Below are 13,340 nucleotides of genomic sequence, written 5' to 3' on the forward strand. Positions count from 1 at the left end.
GTGATGTTGAGCATCTTTTCATGTGCTTCTTGGCCATCTGTATGTCTTCTTTGGAGAAATGTCTATTTAGGTCTTCTGCCCATTTTTGGATTGGGTTGTTTGTTTCTTTAATATTGAGCTGAATGTGCTGTTTATATATTTTGGAGATTAATCCTTTTTCATTGATTCGTTTTCAAATATTTTCTCCCATTCTGAGGGCTGTCTTTTCGTCTTGTGTATGTTTTCCTTTGCTGTGCAAAAGCTTTGAAGTTTCATTAGGTCCCATTTGTTTATTTTTGTTTTTATTTCCATTACTCTAGGAGGTGGATCAAAAAAGATCTTGCTGTGATTTATGTCAAAGAGTGTTTTTCCCATGTTTTCCTCTAAGAGTTTTATAGTGTCTGGTCTTACATTAAGGTCTCAAATCCATTTTGAGTTTATTTTTGTGTATGGTGTTAGGGAGTGTTCTAATTTCATTCTTTTACATGTAGCTGTCCAATTTTCCCAGCACCATGTATTGAAGAGACTGTCTTTTCTCCATTGTATATCTTTGCCTCCTTTGTCATAGATTAGTTGACCATAGGTGCGTGGGTTTATCTCTGGGCTTTCTATCTTGTTCCATTGATCTATGTTTCTGTTTTTGTGCCAGTACCATATTGTCTTGATTACTGTAGCTTTGTAGTATAGTCTGAAGTCAGGGAGTCTGATTTCTCCAGCTCCGTTTTTTCCCTCAAGACTGCTTTGGCTATTCGGGGTCTTTTGTGTCTCCATACAAATTTTAAGATGATTTGTTCTAGTTCCGTAAAAAATGCCATTGGTAATTTGATAGGGATTGCATTGAATCTGTAGACTGCTTTGGGTAGTATAGTCATTTTCACAATATTGATTCTTCCAATCCAAGGACATGGTATATCTCTCCATCTGTTGGTATCATCTTTAATTTCTTTCATCAGTGTCTTATAGTTTTCTGCATACAGGTCCTAGGTAGGTTTATTCCTCAGTATTTTATTCTTTTTGTTACAATAGTAAATAGGAGTGTTTCCATAATTTCTCTTTCAGATTTTTCATCATTAGTGTATAGGAATGCAAGAGATTTCTGTGCATTAATTTTGTATCTTGCAACTTTACCAAATTCATTGATTAGCTCTAGTAGTTTTCTGGTGGCATCTTTAGGATTCTCTATGTATAGTATCATGTCATCTGCAAAGAGTGACAGTTTTACTTCTTCTTTTCCAATTTGTATTCCTTTTATTTCTTTTTCTTCTCTAATTGCCGTGGCTAGGACTTCCAAAACTATGTTGAATAATAGTGGTGAGAGTGGACATCCTTGTCTCATTCCTGATCTTAGAGGTAATGCTTCCAGTTTTTCACTGTTGAGAATGATGTTTGCTGTGGGTTTGTCATATATGGCCTTTATTATGTTGAGGTAGGTTCCCTCTATGCCCACTTTCTGGAGAGTTTTTGTCATAAATGGGTGTTGAATTTTGTCAAAAGCTTTTTCTGCATCTATTGAGATCATCATATGGTTTTTATTCTTCAATTTGTTAATATGGTGTATCACATTGATTGATTTGCGTATATTGAAGAATCCTTGCATCCCTGGGAGAAATCCCACTTGATCATGGTGTATGATCCGTTTAATGTGTTGTTGGATTCTGTTTGCTAGTATTTTGTTGAGGATTTTTGCATCTATGTTCATCAGTGATATTGGTCTGTAATTTTCTTTTTTTGTAGTATCTTTGTCTGGTTTTGGTATCAGGGTGATGGTGGCCTCATAGAATGAGTTTGGGAGTTTTCCTTCTTCTGCAATTTTTTGGAATAGTTTGAGAAGGATGGGTGTTAGCTCTTCTCTAAATGTTTGACAGAATTCACCTGTGAAGCCATCTGGTCCTGGACTTTTGTTTGTTGGAAGATTTTTAATCACAGTTTCAATTTCATTACTTGTGATTGGTCTGTTCATATTTTCTGTTTCTTCCTGGTTCAGTCTTGGAAGGTTATACCTTTCTAAAAATTTGTCCATTTCTTCCAGGTTGTCCATTTTATTGGCATAGAGTTGCTTGTAGTAGTCTCTTAGGATGCTTTGTGTTTCTGCGGTGTCTGTTGTAACTTCTCCTTTTTCATTTCTAATTTTATTGATTTGAGTCCTCTCCCTCTTTTTCTTGATGAGTCTGGCTAATGGCTTATCAATTTTGTTTATCTTCTCAAAGAACCTGCTTTTAGTTTTATTGATCTTTGCTATTGTTTTCTTTGTTTCTATTTCATTTATTTCCACTCTGATCTTTATGATTTCTTTCCTTCTGCTAACTTTGGGTTTTGTTTGTACTTCTTTCTCTAGTTCCTTTAGGTGTAAGGTTAGATTGTTTACTTGAGATTTTTCTTGTTTCTTGAGGTAGGGTTGTATAGCTATAAAGTTCCCTCTTAGAAATGCTTTTGCTGCATCCCATAGGTTTTGGATCGTTGTGTTTTCATTGTCATTTGTCTCTAGGTATTTTTTGATTTCCTCTTTGATTTCTTCAGTGATCTCTTGGTTATTTAGTAACGTACTGTTTAGCCTCCATGTGTTTGTGTTTTTTACGTTTTTTTCCCTGTAATTCATTTCTAATCTCATAGCGCTGTGGTCAGAAAAGATGCTTGATATGATTCCAATTTTCTTAAATTTACTGAGGCTTGATTTGTGACCCAAGATGTGATCTATCCTGGAGAATGTTCTGTGCGCACTTGAGAAGAAAGTGTAATCTGCTGTTTTTGGATGGAATGCCCTATAAAAATCAATTAAATCTATCTGGTCTATTGTGTCATTTAAAGCTTCTATGTCCTTATTTATTTTCATTTTGGATGATCTGTCCATTGGTGTAAGTGAGGTGTTAAAGTCCCCCACTATTATTGTGTTACTGTCTATTTCCTCTTTTATAGCTGTTAGCAGTTGCCTTATGTATTGAGGTGCTCCTATGTTGGGTGCATATATATTTATAATTGTTATATCTTCTTCTTGGATTGATCCCTTTATCATTATGTAGTGTCCTTCCTTATCTCTTGTAACATTCTTTATTTTAAAGTCTATTTTATCTGATATGAGTATAGCTACTCCAGCTTTCTTTTGATTTCATTTGCATGGAGTATCTTTTTCCATCCCCTCACTTTCAGTCTGTATGTGTCCCTAGGTCTGAAGTGGGTCTCTTGTAGACAGCATATATATGGGTCTTGTTTTTGTATACATTCAGCAAACCTGTGTCTTTTGGTTGGAGCATTTAATCCATTCACGTTGAAGGTAATTATCGATATGTATGTTCCTATGACCATTTTCTTAATTGTTTTGGGTTTGTTTTTGTAGGTCCTTTTCTTCTCTTGCGTTTCCCATTTAGAGAAGTTACTTTAGCATTTGTTGTAGAGCTGGTTTGGTGGTGCTGAATTCTCTTAGCTTTTGCTTGTCTGTAAAGCTTTTGATTTCTCCATCAAATCTGAATGAGATCCTTGCCGGCTAGAGTAATCTTGGTTGTAGGTTCTTCCCTTTCATCACTTTAAGTATATCGTGCCACTCCCTTCTGGCTTGTAGAGTTTCTGCTGAGAAATCAGCTGTTAACCTTATGGGAGTCCCCTTGTATGTTATTTGTCGTTTTTCCCTTGCTGCTTTCAATAATTTTTCTTTGTCTTTAATTTTTGCCAATTTGATTACTATGTGTCTCGGCATGTTTCTCCTTGGGTTTATCCTGTATGGGACTCGCTGCGCTTCCTGGACTTGGGTGGCTATTTCCTTTCCCATGCTAGGGAAGTTTTTGACTATAATCTCTTCAAATATTTTCTCTGGTCCTTTCTCTCTCTCTTCTCCTTCTGGGACCCCTATAATGCGAATGTTGTTGCGTTTAATGTTGTCCCAGAGGTCTCTTAGGCTGCCTTCATTTCTTTTCATTCTTTTTTCTTTAGTCTGTTCCTCAGCAGTGAATTCCACCATTCTGTCTTCCAGGTCACTTATCCGTTCTTCTGCCTCAGTTATTCTGCTATTGATTCCTTCTAGTGTAGTTTTCATTTCAGTTATTGTACTGTTCATCTCTGTTTGTTTGTTCTTTAATTCTTCCAGGTCTTTGTTAAACATTTCTTGCATCTTCTCGATCTTTGCCTCCATTCTTATTCCAAGGTCCTGGATCATCTTCACTATCATTATTCTGAATTCTTTTTCTGGAAGGTTGCCTATCTCCACTTCATTTAGTTGTTTTTCTGGGGTTTTATCTTGTTCCTTCATCTGGTATATAGCCCTCTTCCTTTTCATCTTGTCTATCTTTCTGTGAATCAGGGCACACAGTCTTAAAATGGCATTGATGAGTGATGGCAGGTGGAATAGATTTGACTGATTATACACAGGTTCAGCCCACTGACCGTTTTTGATTGTTTCTCAACCTTGAGGAAGATGGACAATGGCCACTCTGGCCACTTCCTGCTGACAAGGGGTGTAGACCTAACAGGGGCTTGAGGAATGACACTGTTTAGCACTCATTTGAGAATATTCTCTTGTCTGGTTTCAAGTTAACATTTTGATCCCAGTAAACATACCACCCTCAGGCCAGCTGTTAAGGCATTCATAGACCCAAACTTGGTCATCAAAACCACAGACAGGGGAATTCCCTGGCATCCAATGGTTAAGACTCAGTGCTTCCACTGCAGGGGGTGTGGGTCCGACCCCTGGTCAGGGAACTAAGATCCTGAATGACCCACAGTGTGGCCAAAGAAACAAAAAATAACCACAAAGTGCACCCTAAGGGGGCACACAGAATGTCAGATATATTGTTAAAATTTAGGCTCTTACTGGGACTTCCCTGATGGCACAGTGGTTAAGAATCCACCTGCTGGTGCAGGGGACACAGGTTCAATCCCTGGTCCAGGACGATCCTACATGCTGCAGAGGAACTAAGCCCGTGTGCCACAACCACTGAGCCTGCGCTCTAGAGCCTGCAAGCCACAACTACTGAGCCCATGTGCCTAGAGCCCATGCTCTGCAACAAGAGAATCTACCACAATGAGAAGCCCGCACACCTCAACGAAGAATAGTCCCCGCTCGCCGCAACTAGAGAAAGCCCATGTGCAGCAAAGAAGACCCAACACAGCCAAAAATAAAAATTAATTAATTAATTAATTTTTAAAATTTAGGCTCTTACTTATAGGGATTTTAGGGAAGTCCCTGGTGGTCCAGTGGTTAGGACTCCACGCTTTCACTGCTAAGAGCATGGGTTCAATCCTTGGTGGCGGAACTAAGATCCCACAAGCTGCACAGCACAGCCAAAGAAAAAAAATTATATACAAACACACACACACACATATATACACACATATATATATACACACGTATATATATGTACACACACACACACACACACACACACATATATATATATATACACACACACATATGGGTTTTATCTAGGACACTCAGACAGGGATCAGTGTCTTACCTTTTTACATGTTGGAGCATCTGGATCATTATTCATTTGGCTGAAACACTTAGGTATTAAATATGGAAGGAACTTAAGCTGGGGAAATAAGAACCGTTCCTACAATATCCTAATCAAGTATGACCTTGACGGGGGGTACACACACCAGGACTATTTATTTTTATCTGAGGACACAAGGAGAGAACCGAATTTCAGCTTCATCAAGGAAAAATGGGACAGGTGATGAGCCTAATCTGATATGTTACCTCTGAAGTTAAGGAAGTTAGGGATGGTTGAAAAATGAGTGACAGTCACAGTCAAGGGGTCAGCATGATCAAATACAGAAAGAAGTTTTGGATGACAAATTCAACAGCTAGAGAGATGACCTGTTTTTGCCAAAGTTTGAGAAATCCGAATCATTGAATTGTCTTTCCAAGCCTGGGAGGTTAGAAACAAAGAAAACATCACAAGAGAAAAGAACAGTCATTCTGGCAACTAGCAAGGTATTTAAATTGCCTTCTGGAAGAGGTAAAACTGTCACTGTGTGCAGATGACATGATACTATATATAGAAAACCCTAAGAACTCTACACAAAAACTACTAGAACTGATAAATGAGTTCAACAAAGTAGCAAGATTTCTTTATACTAACAATGAAATATCAGAAAAGGAATGTAAAAAAAGAAAAATACTTTTTCAAATCACACCAAAAAAAAAAATACCTAGGAATAAACCTGACCAAGGAGGTGAAAGACTTATACACTGAGAACTATAAAACATTAATAAAGGAAATTAAAGAGGATTCAAAGAAATGGAAAGATATCGCATGTTCTTGGATTGGAATAATTAATATTGTTAAAATGGCAATACTACCCAAAGCAAACTACAGATTTAACATGATCCCTATCAAATTACCCATGATATTTTTCACAAAACTAGAACAAATAATCCAAAAATTTATATGGAACCATAAAAGGCCCAGAATTGCCAAAGCAATCCTGAGGGGAAAAAAAAAAAAAAAAAGCTGCAGGAGGTATAACCCTCGAGATGTCAGACAATACTACAAAGTTACAGTAATCAAAAGTGTGGTATTGGTACAAAAACAGACATACAGATCAATGGCACAGAATAGAGAGCCCAGAAATATACCCACACACCTATGGTCAATTAAACTTTGACAAAGGAGGCAAGAATATAAAATGGGAAAAAGTCTCTTCAGCAAGTTGTGCTGGGAAAGTTGGACAGCCACGTGTAAATCAACGAAGTTAGAACATTCCCTTACACCATGCACAAAAATAAACTCAAAATGGCTTAAAGACTTAAACATAAGATGTGACACCATCAAAGTCCTAGAAGAGAACATAGGCAAAACATTCTCTGACACGAATCATACCAGTGTTTTCTTAGGTCAGTCTCCCAAGGCAATAGAAATAAAAGCAAAAATAAACAAATGGGACCTAATCAAACTTACAAGCTTTTGCACAGCAAAGGAAACCATAAACAAAATGAAAAGACAACCTACAGAATGGTAGAAAATATTTGCAAATGATGCAACTGACTAGGGCTTAATCTCCAAAATATACAAACAGCTCATGCAGCTCAATAACAAAAAAAACAAACAACCCAATAGAAAAATGGGCAGAAGGCCTCGATAGACATGTCTCCAAAGAATACATCCAGATGGTCAATAGGCACATGAAAAGATTCTCAACATTGCTAATTATTAGAGAAATGTAAGTCAAAACTACACTGAGGTACAACCTCACATCGGTCAGAATGGCCATCGTTAAAAAGTCTATAAATAACAAATGCTGGAGAGGGTGTGGAGAAAAGGGAACCTTCCTACACTGTTGGTGGGTATGTAAGTTGGTGCAGCCACTATGGAAAACAGTATGGAGGTGCCTCAAAAAACTAAAAATATATTTACCATATGATCCAGCAATCCCACTCCTGGGCATATATCTGGAGAAAACCATAATTTGAAAAGATACATGCACCCCGATGTTCATTGCAGCACTATTCACAAGAGCCAAGACACAGAAACAACCTAAATGTCCATCAACAGATGAATGGATAAAGAGGATGTGGTATATTTACACAATGGAATATGACTCAGCCATAAAAAAGAATGAAATAGTGCCATCTGCAGCAACATGGATGCAACTAGAGATGATCATACTAAGTGAAGTCAGAAAGAGAAAGACAAATACCATATAGTATCACTTATATGTAGAATCTAAAATATGGCACAGGGGCTTCCCTGGTGGCGCAGTGGTTGAGAATCTGCCTGCCAATGCAGGGGACACGGGTTTGAGCCCTGGTCTGGGAAGATCCCACATGCTGCGGAGCAACTGGGCCCGTGAGCCACAATTACTGAGCCTGCACGTCTGGAGCCTGTGCTCCGCAACAAGAGAGGCCGCGATAGTGAGAGGCCTGCGCACCACGATGAAGAGTGGCCCCCGCTTGCCACAACTAGAAGAAAGCCCTCGCACAGAAACGAAGACCCAACACAGCCATAAATAAATAAATAAATAAATAAATAAATAAATAAATAAATAAAAATAAAATATGGCACAAATGAACCAATCTACAAAACAGAAACAGACTCACAGACATAGAGAACAGACTTGTGGTTGCCAAGGGGGAGGGGGTTGGGGGAGGGATAGACTGGGAGTTTGGGATGAGCAGATGCAAACTATTACATGTAGGATGGATAAATAACAAAGTCCTACTGTATAGCACAGGGAACTATATCCAAACTCCTGGGATAAACCATAATGGAAAAGAATATAAAAAAGAATATATATATATATATATATGTATAACTGAGTCACTTTGCTGTACAGCAGAAATTAACACAACATTGTAAACCAACGATACTTCAACTAAAAAAAAAAATTACCTTCTAAAGAGTTTCACTTTACCAAAGTCAGCTCTGCATCAATCTCTACACCTTCATTTCTTGCTCACAGCATTTTTTAAAAAGTAATTTTATTTATTTATTTTAGTTTTGGCTGCTTGGGTCTTCGTTGCTCCTCGGGCTTTCTCTAGTTGCGTCGAGCGGGGGCTACTCTTCGTTGTGGTGCACAGGCTTCTCATTGTGGTGGCTTCTCCTGCTGCGGAGCATGGGTTCTAGGTTCACGGGGTTAAGTAGTTGTGGCACACAGGCTCAGTAGTTGTGGCTCGCGGGCTCTAGAGCGCAGGCTCAGTAGTTGTGGCGCATGGGCTTAGTTGCTCCACGGCATGTGGGATCTTCCTGGACCAGGGCTCGAACCCATGTTCCCTGCATTGGCAGGCGGATTCTTAACCACTGTGCCACCAGGGAAACCCTACACAGCTTCTCTTTGAGAACCAACTTAAGATGGCTAGGGAGTCATTTGTCAGCCCGGAGATGTCTGTGGCCCTTCAACTTCAGCGAGGAAGGGGTCATGAGGACCACCACCTAAGGTCCAGTCCAGGAAGGATGGAGCTGGTCTTCAGGATGGTTATCCTTCCAAGACTTCAGTCTAAAGGGTCATGGTCTCCCCCTTTAAGAACTTCCTAGGGAATTCCCCGGCGGTCCAGTGGTTAGGACTCGGCGCTTTCACTGCCGTGGGCCCGGGTTGCATACCTGGTCAGGGAACTAAGATCCTGCAAGCCACTTGGTGCAGCCAAAAAAATCCAAGAAAACAAAAACAACAAACAAAAAAAACTTCCTAAAGGGGTTTTGCTACAGCATAGAAGTTGGAGATCCAAGTGGGACCTAACCCGGTCATCACCAGGAGCCCCCGTGGTTGTTTCTTGGTGGGAACAGCAACCCTGGCGAGAGCTTCCCTCCATCAAGGAGCAGCTGTCTGTCCTTGTGAGTTCAAAACCTGAGTGTCTAACAGAGGGCTGACAGCTCTGTGCTTTTTTCTTGGGCACCTTACCGCCTCCTTCAACCACGAAGTTCCGTCAAAACTGTATTCTGGTCTCGGGCGTCCTTTGTTGGACTGGCCATCAGAGTATCATCCACATCCTGGGGGCTCCCTCATTTAGGTGGGTCCCTCACACCTGTGGTCAGGATTTCTCCCAATCTTGAGGAGAGATTGTTAAATCCCGGAGGAAGTGCTGTCCAGCAGTACTTGTGTTTAACTCTTGTATCTTGTATTTGAAAGCAGACAACTCTTGGGATTCAAAACTCAGGTTATGCAAAAAACCAAAAAGTCCTTCAAATCCAATAGGGTAAACCAACAAATCTCTGCACAAAGTAGTGAGCAGTGTTAGGGTCTAGAGATGAGTATCTCCTACAATTTGATTCATTGCTCTGAAGTGGTGTACAAACTGATATCCACCTGTGCCTGGTTTCTGGACTGGTAAAGGTGGAGTCTCATAAGGTGACCAGCAGGGGTGTATTAAGTCATATTCCAGGAAGGCAGGGGTTGAATTCCACACTTTGCCGGCTCCTTTCATAGGAAGGGCTTTAAGTTTGGAATTTTTGCTCCGGGACAGACCCTAACCCGTATAGGCACAGCCTCCTGCCCACACACACCCCACACCTCCAGACTCACCTCCTGCAGGATATCTTTCCCAGTGGCTGCAGGCTGTTCTCTTTGGGGGTTGAGAGACTGCTCTTGTGATGCTTCAATGTCCATTCGTCCAGGTGTAAAGGTAACCCTGGTATTTAGTTAGTAAATCTCGTACAGAAAGGTATGCTCCATCTGACAGTCTAGCAGCTGGAGAAAAGGCTTTCTGAAGGTTTCTCCTGACACCCCAGTTACTAACAGCCTCAGAAGAAAGTTTAGAAAACTGGGTATTTAAAACTGAGTAAGTGGCCCCCACATCCATCACAAAGTCAAATTGATTTCCAACCGTCATGGTCACTGGGGCTCTGTGTGGGACATAGTGATGGACTCAGTGGGATTTAAAGGGTTCCCCAGGGCCCCATCATTCGTGGTCACCGTCATGCTTAGCTCAGGCAGCTGATGCGCCACCTGTTTACCTTCTTCAAGAGTCTGATTTAGGAGCTTCCCTGGTGGCGCAGTGGTTAAGAATCTGCCTGCCAGTGCAGAGGACACGGGTTCTATCCCTGGTCGGGGAAGATCCCACATGCCATGGAGCAACTGAGTCCGTGTGCCATAACTACTGAGACAGTGCTCTAGAGCCCATGTGCTGCAACTACTGAGCCCGTGCGCCTAGAGCCCGTGCTCTGCAACAAGAGAAGCCACTGCAATGAGAAGCCCGCACACCGCAACGAAGAGTAGCCCCCACTGGCCGCAACTAGAGAAAAGCCCCCGCGCAGCAACGAAGACCCAACGCAGCCTAAAAAAAAAAAAAAAAAAAGGCTGATTTAGGGCGGGACTCTCTTTTAGGACGTGTTCCTGCTCTTTGCAATATGCACATTGGCAGGATCCCGCTATCAGGTGCCCTGTTCAAGTGGGAGCTTAGGCCGCTTACCTCCTCAGTTTGGTCCGGCTCTTCCCTGGGTTCAGTCAGCTGCCAGCAGAGTGGCCCGATTCATTCTTCGTTGTTCCCTTTTCTCCTGAACCTGGTCTCTGCCGTTAAGAGCTTTGAAGGCAACTTAACAAGTTGAAAGGTAGGTGTTCCTAAAGCCCCCCGACTTTTCGAAGTTTCTTCTGTATGTCAGGGGCCGCTCTGGCCAATGAGAATCACACTGACCACCTTTGAATTCTTTGGGGCCTCAGGTCTGCATCTGTATTGCCTGGAGGCTTTACAGACCCTGCCTAGAAATTCTGAAGCCTCCTCATTTGATTTCTGTCTTACCTCCTCTGCTTTAGTAAGGCTTCCGTGTCTAGGCCCCTTCTTCACAATCCTGCAAGAATGCGATCTCCATAATGTTTGAGTTTTACCCATCCCCAGCACTCACATCCTAATTAGGATCTGCTGTTGGCAAAGCCACGCTCGCTGCAGGCTGCATGGGGCACCAGGGGTTCCTTCGTGAAGCTGATCTGCCTCCTCCCAGGCTCCACCCAGCATCTCTCGAAGGTTTTCTGAGGTGAGGAGGGTAGTTAATGAATTTCAAGCATCTGCCCAGGTCGGGTTGCAGGTTGCAAGGATCGATGAAAGATTTTCCGTTCTCTTTGGTCATCTCTCTAAGTTGGCATATTGTTCTTCCAATTAAATAAATAAGAAGTTGGACTTCCCTGGCAGTCCAGTGGTTAAGACTCCAGGCTTCCAATGCAGGGGGTGCGGGTTCCATCCTGGTCGGGGAACTAAGATCCCACATGCTGCGTGGCACAGCCGAAAAAATAAAATTAATTAATTAAAAAAAAAAAAAAGCTGAAGTTGAAGGAGGGGCGTGGACCCGGATCCCTCCCATCCCATCGGCTGTCCACTCTCTGCTTTCACACCCCCAGCAGGGACTCCCCTTAACTGAGGCTGCCCGGCCTGAGTTTGGGCAGCTCCCTGGCCAAGTCGAGTGCCCTGGAGGGTAGGAGATGGGGAGACCGAGACCATTCCTATTTCTCAATCCCCAGACCCGAGGGGTAGGGAGGGGGGAGCCTGAGGCTCAGACGGTGGTAGCTAAAGAGCAGCAGCAAGTCATCCTCCTCCTCATCAGAATCAAGCAAGAGGGGTTCCTTGGCCTCCTTTCCTGCTGAGTCACAACTTGACATCTTGGCACAGGCTTATTTTGATACAGTAACATCAAAGACTGTACAGAAGCGATTTCATCCCATTTTTCTTCCCGTTTACAAAATAAATCAAGTCGCAAATTTGTATTGTAACTAAAGGATCCATTTTCAGACCATTTTGCTCCGGAGTCTAAAGGAAATGGTGGCCACACAGTGTTACCATCTTTTTCTTATGGATTTACAGCTGAAAACTCACCCAATTTTGGAGAATGCAAAGGGGGAATTGAATTAACACTTCCCGTTTTGAAGGGGCTTTGTTTCCAGGTGGTCACAGCAGCAAAATCTCCCTATGGGTCCTTATTCAGTCCCCAGTATCCAACTCTTAACAATTAAGACAATCATAGACAAACAAACAAGACCAAAACCCAGAGCCCCAGCCTCCAACCCTGGCCTGCAGTACCTCAGCAGCTGCAAACCTTGTGTCCTCTGTCAGCATCCCGCCAAGTGGGCCTCCAACCTGGATGGATTACCAGGCAATCTAGGCACATGTGCAATTCTGTAATGAGGTTACTCACCCAAAAGTGTCTTCCAAACCCAAACCCCCAAACTGTCTCTTTGCTGCAAAACAAAACTAAGAGAGGAAGTTTTCAGCACCTCTCCAGGGAAATCCGGGGACGGTCCTGGAACAGACGGACCAGGCCGCTGCCCAGACTCGGCCACAGCCTCTCAGTACCAGCCTTGGACGAGCCACAGGCAAAAGGTCATCCGGACTTACCTCCTGGCTGGCCGCTAAGTTAGTTCCCTGACCAGGTTTGTCTTGCCCGATACGCAGCAAGGAAAATGCTGAGCCGCCGAGGTTTGCAGCTCCATGAAGAGCGCGAGCTGCAGAGCTGCCCCCCCGAAGGCCAGTGGCTGGGACACTTGTGGGTTGAAGGAGCAGGGCGGTCCAAGGCTTGGGGAAAGGTGATGGGGGAAAGGTCAGGCGCAGGCCCAGTGCAGGGTGGGTGGTCCCATCCAGGCTTAACCATATCAGCTCAAACTAGACGCAGCTGACTCCAGGCTCCTGGAAAACAAGTTGGGCAAACACGTTATTTAGGCTCCGTGCCACCTGGAGGACATGTATGTCTTAAACCCACCTTGACCAGGGATGGCAGGTGGAACGAACTTGGCTGATTTCCCATGGGCTCAGGTCTCCATCCTGACTTAAGGGGGAACAGAGCTAGTATTTTACTGTCGGGCGAAATGCCAACTCTTGGCCACAACGGATTTTTATCCTGTTAATGAACTATCTTTGTAGGCCTAGTTTGCTAGGTCTTTGAAAAATCAGGGCTGGATGCAGAATTAAGCCACACCTCAGCATGCCCCAGAAATAACTGTATGGGTTTCTTTCC

Source organism: Balaenoptera physalus, assembly GCF_965194825.1.
Source record: "Balaenoptera physalus genome assembly, chromosome: 12".
In the NCBI taxonomy this organism is placed as follows: Eukaryota; Metazoa; Chordata; class Mammalia; order Artiodactyla; family Balaenopteridae; genus Balaenoptera; species Balaenoptera physalus.